This window comes from Coregonus clupeaformis, chromosome 23 (genome assembly GCF_020615455.1).
Source record: "Coregonus clupeaformis isolate EN_2021a chromosome 23, ASM2061545v1, whole genome shotgun sequence".
NCBI classification, from domain to species: domain Eukaryota; kingdom Metazoa; phylum Chordata; class Actinopteri; order Salmoniformes; family Salmonidae; genus Coregonus; species Coregonus clupeaformis.
Genome location: NC_059214.1, coordinates 21,736,402 through 21,750,085, shown reverse-complemented (window position 1 = coordinate 21,750,085; position 13,684 = coordinate 21,736,402). Strand labels below are relative to the sequence as shown.

The following is a 13,684-nucleotide window of genomic DNA, read 5'->3' as shown; positions in this document are numbered from 1 at the left end:
TAGTAAAGATTGAAAAAAGTAAGGGGCCTAGACAGCTGCCCTGGGGATTTCCTGATTCTACCTGGATTATGTTGGAGAGGCTTCCATTAAAGAACACCCTCTGTGTTCTGTTAGACAGGTAACTATTTATCCACAATATAGCAGGGGGTGTAAAGCCATAACACATATGTTTTTCCAGCAGCAGACTATGATCGATAATGTCAAAAGCTGCACTGAAGTCTAACAAAACAGCCCCTAGATTATTTGTATCATCAATTTCTCTCAGCCAATCATCAGTCATTTGTGTAAGTGCTGTGCTTGTTGAATGTCCTTCCCTATAAGCGTGCTGAAAGTCTGTTGTCAATATGTTTACTTTTAAAATAGCATTGTATCTGGTCAAAAACAATTTTTTCCAAAACTTTACTAAGGGTTGGTAACAGTATGATTGGTTGGCTATTTGAGCCAGTAAATGGGGCTTTACTATTCGTAGGTAGCAGAATTACTTTTGTAATCATTTGTTCAACTCTTCCACGCTCACTTTACGGAATTCAAAATTACAATTCTTGTCATTCATAATTTGGTCAGATATACTTGGATGTGTAGTGTCAGTGTTTATTGCTGGCATGTCATGCCTAAGTTTGCTAATCTTGCCAATGAAAAAAATCATTAAAGTAGTATCAGTCGGTTTTGTAATGAATGAGCCATCTGATTCAATGGATGATGGAGCTGAGTTTGCCTTTTTCCCCCCCAAATTTCATTGAAGGTGCTCCAAAGCTTTTTACTATAATTATTTATGTCATTTAGCTTTGGTTCATAGTGTAGTTTCTTCTTCTTTCTTTTCAGTTTAGTCACATGATTTCTCAATTTGCAATACGTTTGCCAATCGGTTGTGCAGCCAGACTTATTTGCCATTCCTTTTGCCTCATCCCTCTCAACCGTACAATTTTTCAATTCCTCATCAATCCACGGGGATTTAACCGTTTTTACAGTCATTTTCTTAATGGGTGCATGCTTATTAGTAACTGGGATAAGCAATTTCATAAATGTGTCAAGTGCAACGTCTGTTTGCTCCTCATTACACACCATGGACCAACAAATATTCTTTACATCAACAATATAGGAATCACTACAAAACGTATTGTATGACCTCTTATACACTATATTAGGCCCAGCCTTTGGAACTTTGGTTTTCCTAGATATGGCTACTATATTGTGATCACTACATCCAATGGATCTGGATGCTGCTTCCAAGCACATTTCTGCAGCATTAGTAAAGATGTGATCAGAGTTAAAGATCAAGATAAAAAATAAATAGAAATAGTGACACAAGGAATAAATACACATTGAATAACGAATAACAATAACGAGTTAAAGTAACGTGGCTATATACAGGGAGTACCAGTACCGAGTCAATGTGCAGGGGTACGAGGTAATTGAGGTAGCATAGCCTCAAAGTGGCGCCGGAGAAGATGGCTGCCGTTTTACAGCCCTCTAACCAATTGTACTATTATGTGTGTTTTTTCGCGTTATTTGTCATTTATTCTGTACATAATGTTTCTGCCACCGTCACTTACGACCAAAAAGAGCTTCTGGATATCAGGACAGCGATTACTCACCTCGTTTTGGACAAAGATTTTTTCTTCAATGAGCCGGACGCGAAGGATATCCTACAGACACCCGACAAGGCCCAAATCCCCGTCATTCGCATGAGAAAGAGACGGATATCGTGGACGTAGGTCGGGGTGCCTTGTAAGGATCCGACGGCGAGCGAGTAAACTGCCTCTTCCATCAATCCTATTAGCCAATGTTCAATCATTTGAGAACAAATTGGGCGACCTAAGATTACGGTTATCCTACCAACGGGACATTAAAAACTGTAATATCTTATGTTTCACTGAGTCGTGGCTGAACGACGACATGGACAACATACAGCTGACAGGATATACGCTACATCGGCAGGATAGAACGGCTGACTCCGGTAAGACAAGGGGTGGCGGTCTGTGTATATTTGTAAACAACAGCTGGTGCACAAAATCTAATACTAAGGAAGTCTCAAGGTTTTGCTCGCCTGAGGTAGAGTATCTCATGATAAGCTGTAGACCACACTATTTACCAAGAGACTTTTCATCTATATTTTTCGTGGCTATCTATCTACCACCACAAACCGATGCTGGCATTAAGATTGCACTCAATGAGCTGTATAAGGCCATAAGTAAACAGGAAAACGTTCATCCAGAGGCAGCGCTGCTAGTGGCAGAGGACTTTAATGCAGGGAAACTTAAATCCGTTCTACCTAATTTCTACCAGCATGTTAAATGTGCATCCAGAGGAAAAAAAACGCTAGACCACCTTTACTCCACACACAGAGACGCATACAAAGCTCTCCCTCACCTTCCATTTGGCAAATCTGACCATAACTCTATCCTCCTGATTCCTGCTTATAAGAAAAAACTAAAGCAGGAAGCACCAGTGACTCGGTTAATAAAAAAGTGGTCAGATGATGCAGATGCTAAGCTACAGGACTGTTTTGCTAGCACAGACTGGAATATGTTCCGGGATTCTTCAGATAGCATTGAGGAGTACACCACATCAGTCACTGGCTTCATCAATAAGTGCATCGATGACGTCGTCCCCACAGTGACCGTACGTACATACCCCAACCAGAAGCCATGGATTACAGGCAACATCTGCACACGACAAAGCCTATTCTCCCTCAGGAGACTGAAAAGATTTGGCATGGGTCCTCAGATCCTCAAAAAGTTATACAGCTGCACCATCGAGAGCATCCTGACTGGTTGCATCACCGCCTGGTATGGTAACTGCTCGGCCTCCGACCGCAAGGCACTACAGAGGGTAGTGCGCACGGCCCAGTACATCACTGGGGCCAAGCTTCCTGCCATCCAGGACCTCTATACCAGGCGGTGTCAGAGGAAGGCCCTCAAAATTGTCAAAGACTGCAGCCACCGTAGTCATAGACTGTTCTCTCTGCTACTGCACGGCAAGCGATACCGGAGCCCCAAGTCTAGGTCCAAAAGGCTTCTCAACAGCTTCTACCCCCAAGCCATAAGACTCCTGAACAGCTAATCATTGCTACCCAGACTATTTGCACTGCCCCCCCACCCCCACCCCCCTCTTTTACGCTTTTACGCTGCTGCTACTCTGTTTATTATTTATTTATGCATAGTCACTTTAACTCTACCCACATGTACATATTACCTCAATTACCTCGACTAGCCGGTGCCCCCGCACATTGACTCTGCACCGATACCCCCCTGTATATAGCCTCCCTACTGTTATTTTATTTGACTGCTGCTCTTTAGTTATTTGCTTGAATTTTTTTTACTTAACACTTAAAAAAAAAAAAAATGCATTGTTGGTTAAGGGCCTGTAAGTAAGCATTTCACTGTAATGTCTACACCTGTTGTATTCGGTGCATGTGGCAAATACGATTTGATTTGATTTAAAGTGACTAGGCAACAGGATAGATAATAGACAGTAGCAGCAGCGTGAATGTGTGTGTGAGTGTGGCATCAGTATGTATGTGTGCGCGTGCTATGTGTGTGTGGGCATATATACACATGCAAGCACCATGCTCTACCAACTGAGCTACACGGGGCCTATGTAGTATGCGTGTACAGATGTAGGATGTTAATTTGATCGCTCTTTTATTGCTGAGAAATGCAAACTTTTAGTGTATTTGAGTTTTAAAAAGGCTTCTAAAGTTTGTCTTTCCCACTTTGAAATTTCAGACTCAATTTGACCTAATGAAAAATGTATCAACCCCTACAAAAATGTGCATTCATTATAATCCACATAATAATTCACATTTCCTGTTGCTGCAGGATTATTCTCCTGCTGTAGCAAACTGGCTCAAATTAAGATCCTACATCTGTATGTGTGTGTTGGGATCTCAGTGTAAGTATGTGTGAGTTTGTGGGTAGGTTCCAGTGTGTGCACACAGAGTCAGTGCAAGATAATTAGTGCAATAAAGGGTCAATGCCATTTGATTAGATATTTAACAGTCTTGTTTTGCAGTCTTATGGCTTGAGTGGCTTTGACAATTTTTTTTACCTTCTTCTGACACCGCCTGGTGTACAGGTCCTGGATGGCAGGGAGCTCGGCCCCAGTGAGGACTGTAATTTGACTGAATTATGTTGACAACATAGCCTCTCCAGGTAGCAACATTAGAGGAGTCAGTTTGATCAGTATTTACCTGTGACATGTTTCTCCTGTCTCTCCTTGTCTTTGTACTTGACAGAAAAGTCATGACATCAGCCCCTAGCTGCATGTTTTCAAGTGTTTCACCTCTACAAACTGAAAATATGTGGCCTCTTGAAACAGTTGTCACCCTGGTTCATTGAAAGCTCACATGTCAGCACCCCAGAGGAGAAACAAGCTGTACAGACAAACAATGAGCCCGTTATTGTGCCAAATGATTTGAACTAGAGACGTAACAAACCTTGTTTAATACCTATTTGTAATTTCTTATGTCTGTGAATTGTATGTTAGAGAGATAGGCTCTGCTGCTTTGTTTCCCCCTAAAGTCCCTAGCTCCCACTGGTGCTCCCACTGGTGCTCCCACTGGTGCTCTCACTGATGCTCACACTGGTACTCCCACTGGTGCTCTCACTGGTGCTCCAACTGGTGCTTTCAGTGGTGCTCCCACTGGTGCTCTCACTGTTGCTCCCACTGGTGCTCCCACTGGTGCTCTCACTGGTGGTCTAGCATAAGAGTCCTATCCCATGACTTTGCTGAGGCAAGGCTTCCCCAGACTCCACTCCTTTCAGCCGTCCTCTGGTCAGAGCATTGTTGAGCCACGCGGGCCCTTAGAAGATAAAGCCCTTTGTTCTGTCAATAAAGGCACACCTGCTAATGGTCTCTACAAAACATACAGTATTTGAAATGAAGCAGTAAAATGTTAATTGGAAGATAGACTTGACTCCTGAAACCAGGCTCTCTTCCCCCCTCTTCTTTTCTTTACTGTCTTCCTTGTGGCTTTGTGTGGCGCCGCAGTCTCATAAGTGCCGTCTTCACAGAGGCCTACCCAGACCCAGTCGTTAAAGGCCTAATTGTGGAGATTTACCTCGTCTGTTTTTTTCTTCCTTCTTTCTCCTCATGCATAGATAGTAGCCCAGTTACTAAGGCCTGAATGGGCCTGGTGTGATGTAAATGTGAAATTATAGGAAATAAAAGTAAATTACTTTGGAATGTAGTGTTCAGTAAAGACTGTCGGTAGATCACTGAAGGGGTGGTGGATCAGCTGCTCTTAAACCTAGAAGTACAGAGGAGCTTCTTTCTTTAGCTTTGATCTTGATCAAATAGTGGCCAAAATCACAATCCACTTAGGAATTCTGTGTGTGTAATAGTGAGTTAGAATTATGCTCTTTGTTTTAATGTAGCTTTTTCTTGATATAGTATTTATCTGTTTGTTGTGAGGGCTTTTATTTAGAAGATTAACAGTGTCAAAATATTATTATTATAGTTATATTACTGTTATGTCCAGCCTTTCCAACAAATATATATTAGAGATATAGCCTATAGAACAATTAACCCTCACAAGCATTCTTGTTTTATCTATCCCAAAAAAGAATCAGAATCCTTTGTCTGTATATACATTTATGACTCTCACAAATGATTCACATTGCATTATTTTCACTTTAAGTTAATGGAGGGACCGTGCACACAATAGCACATTTTCAGTCCAATCAGTGTAGAACTGGGAGCTGGCAAATTGGAGCAGCAAAACAATAATTCCACTGATTAGCCCTTTTCTGTGTGGCGTAAGTGAACTGTTTATACTGTGGAGTACCTCTGGAAGAGGAGAGGAACCAAAACAGCCTGATTAGGCAAAGTGTAATTGGATAAGTTCATTTTACCATGAGCACGACAACGACACGCATGATCATGACAGCTTGCACCAAAGTGTAGAGCTTCGGTTGACTCGAATGAGACTGGAAAGTTTGATTTCATGTGCATCTGTAATTTTGTTGTCGATCTAATCACGCTATCGTAGTTCAAAATGATTGAATGGCGATGTAAGCAGTTGCATATCCATAGATTGCTTGTTTTCTTTTAATCCACATACTGTTGTGTAATGTCCGAGTGTCAGAAGAAGACAGTGGAACAAGCACATAAAGAATGGACTTATGTTGATTGTTTCTCTTGATTATGTTCATGGAAAGTAATTTTCCCCACTTTTATACTGCAAGCAGGACTTGCAGGGATTTAGGCATGTTGTTGGTCAGTCAGAGATGTGATTTTCTCTGCATAGTAGGGAGTCTGGCTTCCAGACAAGACTGTCCCTCCCCAGGGGTAAGGGTGGGGAGTAGGGATTGGGCTGTGGAGGTACTGTGTAATGGTCCTTTCAGCTGGGCAATAACCTGGACATACACTCTTAGAAAAAAAGGTGCTATCTAGAACATAAAAGGGTTCTTCGGCTGTCCCCATAAGAGAACCATTTGAAGAACACTTTTGGTTCCAGGTAGAACCATTTCGGGTTCCATGTAGAGTCCTTTCTACAGAGAGTTCTACATGGAACCCAAAAGGGTTCTGCCTGGAACCCAAAAGGGTTCTACATGGAACCAAAAAGGGTTCTCCTATAGATGTGGGAAAGAGGTCAACAAAACTCGACAAAAACAATGGAAACGTGTGGGGGAAAGATGCAGTGGAGGAAAGATCCTGAATCTCCTCATTGCCCCCCAGCAAAATTAGCCCACATTTAGGATATTGTTTATATGTGTATTTCACACTATGTTGAGGTAAAAATCGGAGTATAATGCTTGTATGGATGTCAACCCCTATACCTGTTCACGTCATCGTCACCAATCAACTGCATTACAGTTAAAAAACGACTTTGACTACCACCACCGATTTCTCTATGCTAGCTATACTACCAACTTATACGAACAGGAATTAGTATTTAGCAGTGACTTCTTCTAATGCAGAAAAGGGACTACTTCTAAATGTTATGCAGCGAAAACAGACTAATGTATCCAAATCAGACTTTAGTAACCACATTTTGGGCCTGTTACAATGCATCAATCATGACGGATTGGACGAATATCCACTTTGTTAGATCAGATTTGTTGAATGTGCGCCAATCCGGCGTCCTTCTTCTACCCCCCACGGTCTGCGTTCCATTGACCTCTTTACCGCATCCATGGGGATAGCCGAAGAACCCTTTTGGAACCCTTTTTTCTAAGAGTGTAGAGAGGACTCTGGGTAGGTGGCTTGGTTTGAATCTCAAAGTCTACCAAAGAGAGTATGAACCTACGATGTTTCCTCAGGTGAACTGACAACTCTGTAGCCTATGTTTATATAAACCAGGTACAGTTGAAGTCGGAAGTTTACATACACCTTAGCCAAATACATTTAAACTCAGCTTTTCACAATTCCTGACATTTAATCCTAGTAAACATTCCCTGTCTTAGGTCAGTTAGGATCACCACTTTATTTTAAGAATGTGAAATGTCAGAATAATAGTAGAGAGTGATTTATTTCAGCTTTTATTTCTTTCATCACATTCCCAGTGGGTCAGAAGTTTACATACACTCAATTAGTATTTTGTAGCATTGCCTTTAAATTGTTTAACTTGGGTCAAACGTTTCGGGTAGCCTTCCACAAGCTTCCCACAATAAGTTGGGTGAATTTTGGCCCATTCCTCCTGACAGAGCTGGTGTAACTGAGTCAGGTTTGTAGGCCTCCTTGCTTGCACACGCTTTTTCAGTTCTGCCCACACATTTTCTATAGGATTGAGGTCAGGGCTTTGTGATGGCCACTCCAATACCTTGACTTTGTTGTCCTTAAGCCATTTTGCCACAACTTTGGAAGTATGCTTGCGGTCATTGTCAATTTGGAAGACCCATTTGCGACCAAGCTTTAACTTCCTGACTGATGTCTTAAGATGTTGCTTCAATATATCCACAGAATTTTCCTTCCTCATGATGCCATCTATTTTGTGAAGTGCACCAGTCCCTCCTGCAGCAAAGCACCCCCACAGCATGATGCTGCCACCCCAGTGCTTCACGGTTGGGATGGTGTTCTTCAGCTTGCAAGCGTTCCTCTTTTTCCTCCAAACATAACGATGGTCATTATGGACAAACAGTTCTATTTTTGTTTCATCAGACCAGAGGACATTTCTCCAAAAAGTACGATCTTTGTCCCCATGTGCAGTTGCAAACCGTAGTCTGGCTTTTCTATGGCGGTTTTGGAGCAGTGGCTTCTTCCTTGCTGAGAGGCCTTTCAGGTTATGTCGATATAGGACTCGTTTTACTGTGGATACAGATACTTTTGTACCTGTTTCCTCCAGCATCTTCACAAGGTCCTTTGCTGTTGTTCTGGGATTGATTTGCACCTTTTCGCACCAAAGTACGTTAATCTCCAGGAGACAGAATGCGTCTCCTTCCTGAGCGATATGACGGCTGCGTGGTCCCATGGTGTTTATACTTGCGTACTATTGTTTGTACAGATGAACGTGGTACCTTCAGGCGTTTGGAAATTGCTCCCAAGGATGAACCAGACTTGTGGAGGTCTACAATTTTCTTTCTGAGGTCTTGGCTGATTTCTTTTGATTTTCCCATGATGTCAAGCAAAGAGGCACTGAGTTTTAAGGTAGGCCTTGAAATACATCCACAGGTACACCTCCAATTGACTCAAATGATGTCAATTAGCCTATCAGAAGCTTCTAAAGCCATGACATCATTTTCTGGAATTTTCAAGCTGTTTAAAGGCACAGTCAAACTAATGTATGTAAACTTCTGACCCACTGGAATTGTGATACAGTGAATTATATGTGAAATAATCTGTCTGTAAACAATTGTTGGAAAAATTACTTGTGTCATGCACAAAGTAGATGTCCTAACCGACTTGCCAAAACTATAGTTTGTTAACAAGAAATTTTCGGAGTGGTTTTAAAACGAGTTTTAATGACGCCAACCTAAGTGTATGTAAACTTCCGACTTCAACTGTAGCTGAGAACTATGAGAGTCATATTACTCATTATAAGCCGGGTGGTTCGAGCCCTGAATGCTGATTGGCTGAAAGCTGTGGTATACCACGGGTATGACCAAAAAATACTTTTTACTGTTCTAATTACATTGGTAACCAGTTTATAATAGCAATAAGGCACCTCGGGGGTTTGTGGTATATGGCCAATATACCACACCCCCTCGGGCCTTATTGCTTAAATATAACACAGTACGTAACTCAATTTGTTTAAAAAACAAGGAAGACTCAGGAAACTGCAGTGGTGTTCTAATACCTGTTAAAACACCCGTCCGTGCCATGAATCATCAGCATTTCCAACAAGAATCATAGTTGAAACTTGTTCAGAATCAGAAGTATGACGGCCATGATAAGTGGCATGAATCAATCAAATGACGTACTTTCCTCACCGTGCCTCAACTGTCAACAGTCCTCTCCAATGAATTGTCAACACTTCAAGCAGGAGTGCTGTTCGAATTAAGTATTGTAACTCTTTGGCAACACGCAGATGCCTAACATAGCGTGCATCATCCATCAACACAGCAATTGCTTTAACCTGAGCTTCAATGTCCTGACAGACACACTACACAGCAGGGTTGTGCTCAATTCAGAATTTTGGAATTGACTCCCATTCAACTCATGAGTTAAAATTATAATTGAATTGGCCAAACCTCACGTGATGTAGAATTTGAATTTGAGTGACAGGAAGTAGAATTTAATTCAGTGCAATTCAAATAAATTCCACTCAGTCATAGAACACGAGCGTTTCATTGAATCTGACAGGTCACTAGATACCAAATAGTATATCACTTTTCTTTGGAAACAATGTTCATATACTGTACTCTTTTAATGTTAGTGCTTAAAATAAGCAGTTATATGTCCACAAACCATTTCATTTGTTTGGCTTCTTTTTGAAAGATTTAGGGCCAACTTGAGGGTTAAACTAATGGATTCTGGAAAATGTAGCATTTCCCCATTTTACTTTTTTTTTAAAAAGTGATTCATTAAATATAATAACTTTGAATATTTGCATATAGGTTTTGTTTTCCTTAATCATTCATTTTAAGAGTTTGTCCTGAAAATCTATTGTTTCAACAATATTTTATATGCATGTATATAACGATGTGTTTGATGTTTTATGTACAATATGTATTTTGTTATAGATTACACCTAATATAGAATAGAAGAGGCATTTTAATTTAATTTCACTAAATTCAATTCTATTTCCTTTCATTCAAATTCAAATTGCAATTCTGTGTCCTGTTTACTACAAATTTAATTCAACTTATAGAATTGAATTGGAATTTATGAGGCATTCTCAATTCAACTCTGAATGTAGCACAACCCTGCTACACAGGTGGATGATAAAGCTTCATATTATCGTGACTGAAGATGTCAGTGTTTAACTAAAACAGTTTTAATGATTTTCAAAAAACGAATCGTTAATGCTTGTCAGGTAGAAGACGTGTAGGGTATACTGCTAATGAGCTTAACCATACACAGAAACAACATCTTAGTATTTAGTTACATGGTGTTTTACATGTTGCTTAATAGAAGTAAAAGTTTCAGAAAACAGGTTTATATATCAGCCGGATGTCCGAGAAGCCTTAAATTATTTTTGTCAGCTGCCAGTTGGGTGAATGATAACGATCACTGTGCTGACACTAGTTAATGACATGGTGGATAGTGGGCCAGAGAGATGGCCATCACTGGTGTTAAAGGATGTCAGTCCCCGTCTGACAGATAACCCCCACACCCAACTACCCCCCTTCCTGCCCCATGGCCGGAACCCTCTTCTCCAGAATCAGGAGGAGGACATCATCAGTGGCTGGCTATTTTATGTGGTTAAGTGCTTCATTATCTAATCACCGTCAAGCCAATTGCATTTAGGCCATTGATTAGCAGAGGGAAGGCACTTTTTATTTATGTATTCATATTTACAGTAACATTTTAGTTATGAATACATTTTTGTATTTTTTTAGGTGGGCATTATTTAACTGTTTGTGTTTGGTTTATAGCTCACCATTTTTAGAGGCTGTGCCAGACACTCTTAGAAAATAACTAGCTACACACCATACAGATTTACATTCTGCCACAGGCACAGGTACAGAAAGTTGTTTTGTTTCACAGCACAATAAAAACAGAAACGCCTTTGGCTACACTCACATATTGATACTAAAGTTGGCAAAGAGCTGAAGTTTTCCATGTAAGTAAAAAGGGGAGCCCATAACGGTTAAAAGAATTTACCATGACACTGCAAGTTGATCATTCATAGTAGTGCTCACAAATACAGTAATACAGTATGTATTTTGTAGAATGGTCAAAAGGATTGTGATTGGGCTATTACATTTACCATGGTTTTCTCCCACTGTGCTTTTTGAAGAGGATGCATTTATTTTTCCAATTTTCCCCTGAGAATGTAATCATTGTTGGGGATCTCAATACTCATAGTTCAACGTGTGACCTGGGAAACAGTCGATGCCATTGATCCTGATGATGCAGCAGGTGTGTGTGTGTGTGTGTGTGTGTGTGTGTGTGTGTGCATGTGCGTGTATGTATGTAGGTATCAGTGGAGGCTGCTGAGGGGAGAACGGCTCATAATAATGGCCGGAACGGCGCAAATGGAATGGCATCAAACACCTGGAAACCATGTTTTTGATGTATTTGATACCATTCCACTGATTCCGCTCCAGTCATTACCACAAGCCTGTCCTCCCCAATTAAGATGCCACCAACTTCCTGTGGTATGTATGTGTGTGCGTGTGTATCTCTGTAGCTACAGCAAAGGTTCAAGTACTTGTGTATGTGGTAGTGTGTTATAGTGATGTGATCCTGTTGCTGTATTCTAGGTGTGTTTTAAGGACATTGTCCACGTGGAGGGGACATTGAGATCATCCATGTAGAGCTGAGGCTGAATGATGAGGAGATGATCGAGTCCATTATGGAGAAGCTGGAGAAGGTGGCCGTGAGGGGAAGCAACAAGAAACTCAAACCTGAATACGTGAGTCAATGTTCCATCATGTCCACTGCAGCTCCCACACAGCACACAAGCACAAATAATAACCCAGCGTTCCACACACACACTGTCAATGAGGAAAAATGTATTTTTATTTTATTTTCTGTTCTTCTTCCCCCTTTCATAGGGTCTCCTTCCTCCCTTTGAGCTATTTCTTTCTCTTTTTCTGAGATTGAAAGTGATCAGGGGTCAGGGGTTTTCTGCTGTAGAAATCATTAATAGAGAGTTACTTATTCAGCTGCTAACCTTGGGTCACAGTGCTGGGCTAATGAAAGTGTTTCCACAAGCCTCTTTTCATCTGAAGTAATACTCAAATCACAGCACAGCTCTCACTAGCTCGCTCTCTCACCCACAGCAGTTTCTGGAAATTGGGTGAGGCCATACAATGGGTGACCCACAATCCCACATCTAGATATGAATACAATAAATGTGCTTTGACAGAACATTCTTCGGTTCTCCGCGGTGAGACACAAAATAGACTGTGTAAGATTAGAGGCCATCGAAATATACTGTATATCATGTCGAAATGCATGCGGAGCCAAAGCTACATAATCATATTGACATATAATGAAGCTTTGCAGTATTTACTGCGGTAGTTCTGCTTCTGTTGTGATTGTATGATGTGCTCTGTGCAGGGCAGAGTGAGTGTGACCCCGATGCAGAATGGGCGAGTAAGCGAGGTAATCTGGCCTTTCAGAGGGAGCGGCGTGCCCAATTTCAGAACCCCGGAACATGGAGCCTCTGACCGCTCATTACACTAACGAGCATGGCCATTTCACCTGCTGCAGGGGCCCCGGCCGGTCGGTCCCCCTCAGAGTAATCCCCCTTAGCAGCCCGGCAGACGGGCAGCCATTCAGGCCAGGCAGGTGGCCGCTGACGCACATAATTGCTGACAATTTTAGGCAATGAATAAAAATAATCTACATTACTTTTCAAAGGTTGTGTATGCCTTGCCAAGCTAAATCTATAGAAAGCCCCTTTAGAAGTGAGAGAATGGTCCTTATCAAAGGCTGCATTTCTTACAGGCTGAATTTGGTATTTGACACATTCAGCTGAGTTTGATTTTTTTGGGGGGAGGGGTTTACTGAGAGCATCCTTCATTCTTCTGTTTATGTCCAGATTTAGGGAAGGGTATGTAGGCAGTACTTCCGCCACCTTATACCATGATTCTCCTTCATGTAAAGAAACAAATGGTTTAGCAGCACGTCCTTTTATAGTGCCTTGACTACCATAAAGTAACCAGGTAAATACCATGTATTTGAATTTAAACTGTAATAATTGGCACTTACTGAGTAATTAACGAGAACTTAGAATTAGGCACTGATTTCTGTAGCTGCAGCTTGTTTTGCCAGAGCTCCTCACTTAGTCCTCTCTCTTTCGAAAATATGCCTGAATTCTGAATTAACACACATTTAAATACAGATTTACATTTCTGTAGTGTGACATATTATACACATTTCTATACAAAAAATTATGTTACTCAATATTCTATAGCTACCTACATGTGTTGGATATTGATAGGACTGAGACAAACATGGGGTGTTTTATAACTGGAGCTTGATTATTCCTGTTACAAAATAGACAGTTGTTCAAGAGTGATTGAAACCATGCCATCTGCCTTTTTCTGAGAATACTCGGCCAGTTGAACCATGCATGTATTTATTCAGCATGAATTCAACTGGCTGATTGTGGGCTCACAAGCAAATA

The 13,684-nt window shown here is 41.2% G+C and overlaps 1 pseudogene; it reads left to right on the top strand.

Annotated features, from left to right (window-relative positions):
- Positions 1-13,684, top strand: part of LOC121536779 — a 53,458-nt pseudogene that overhangs the window by 18,455 nt on the left and 21,319 nt on the right.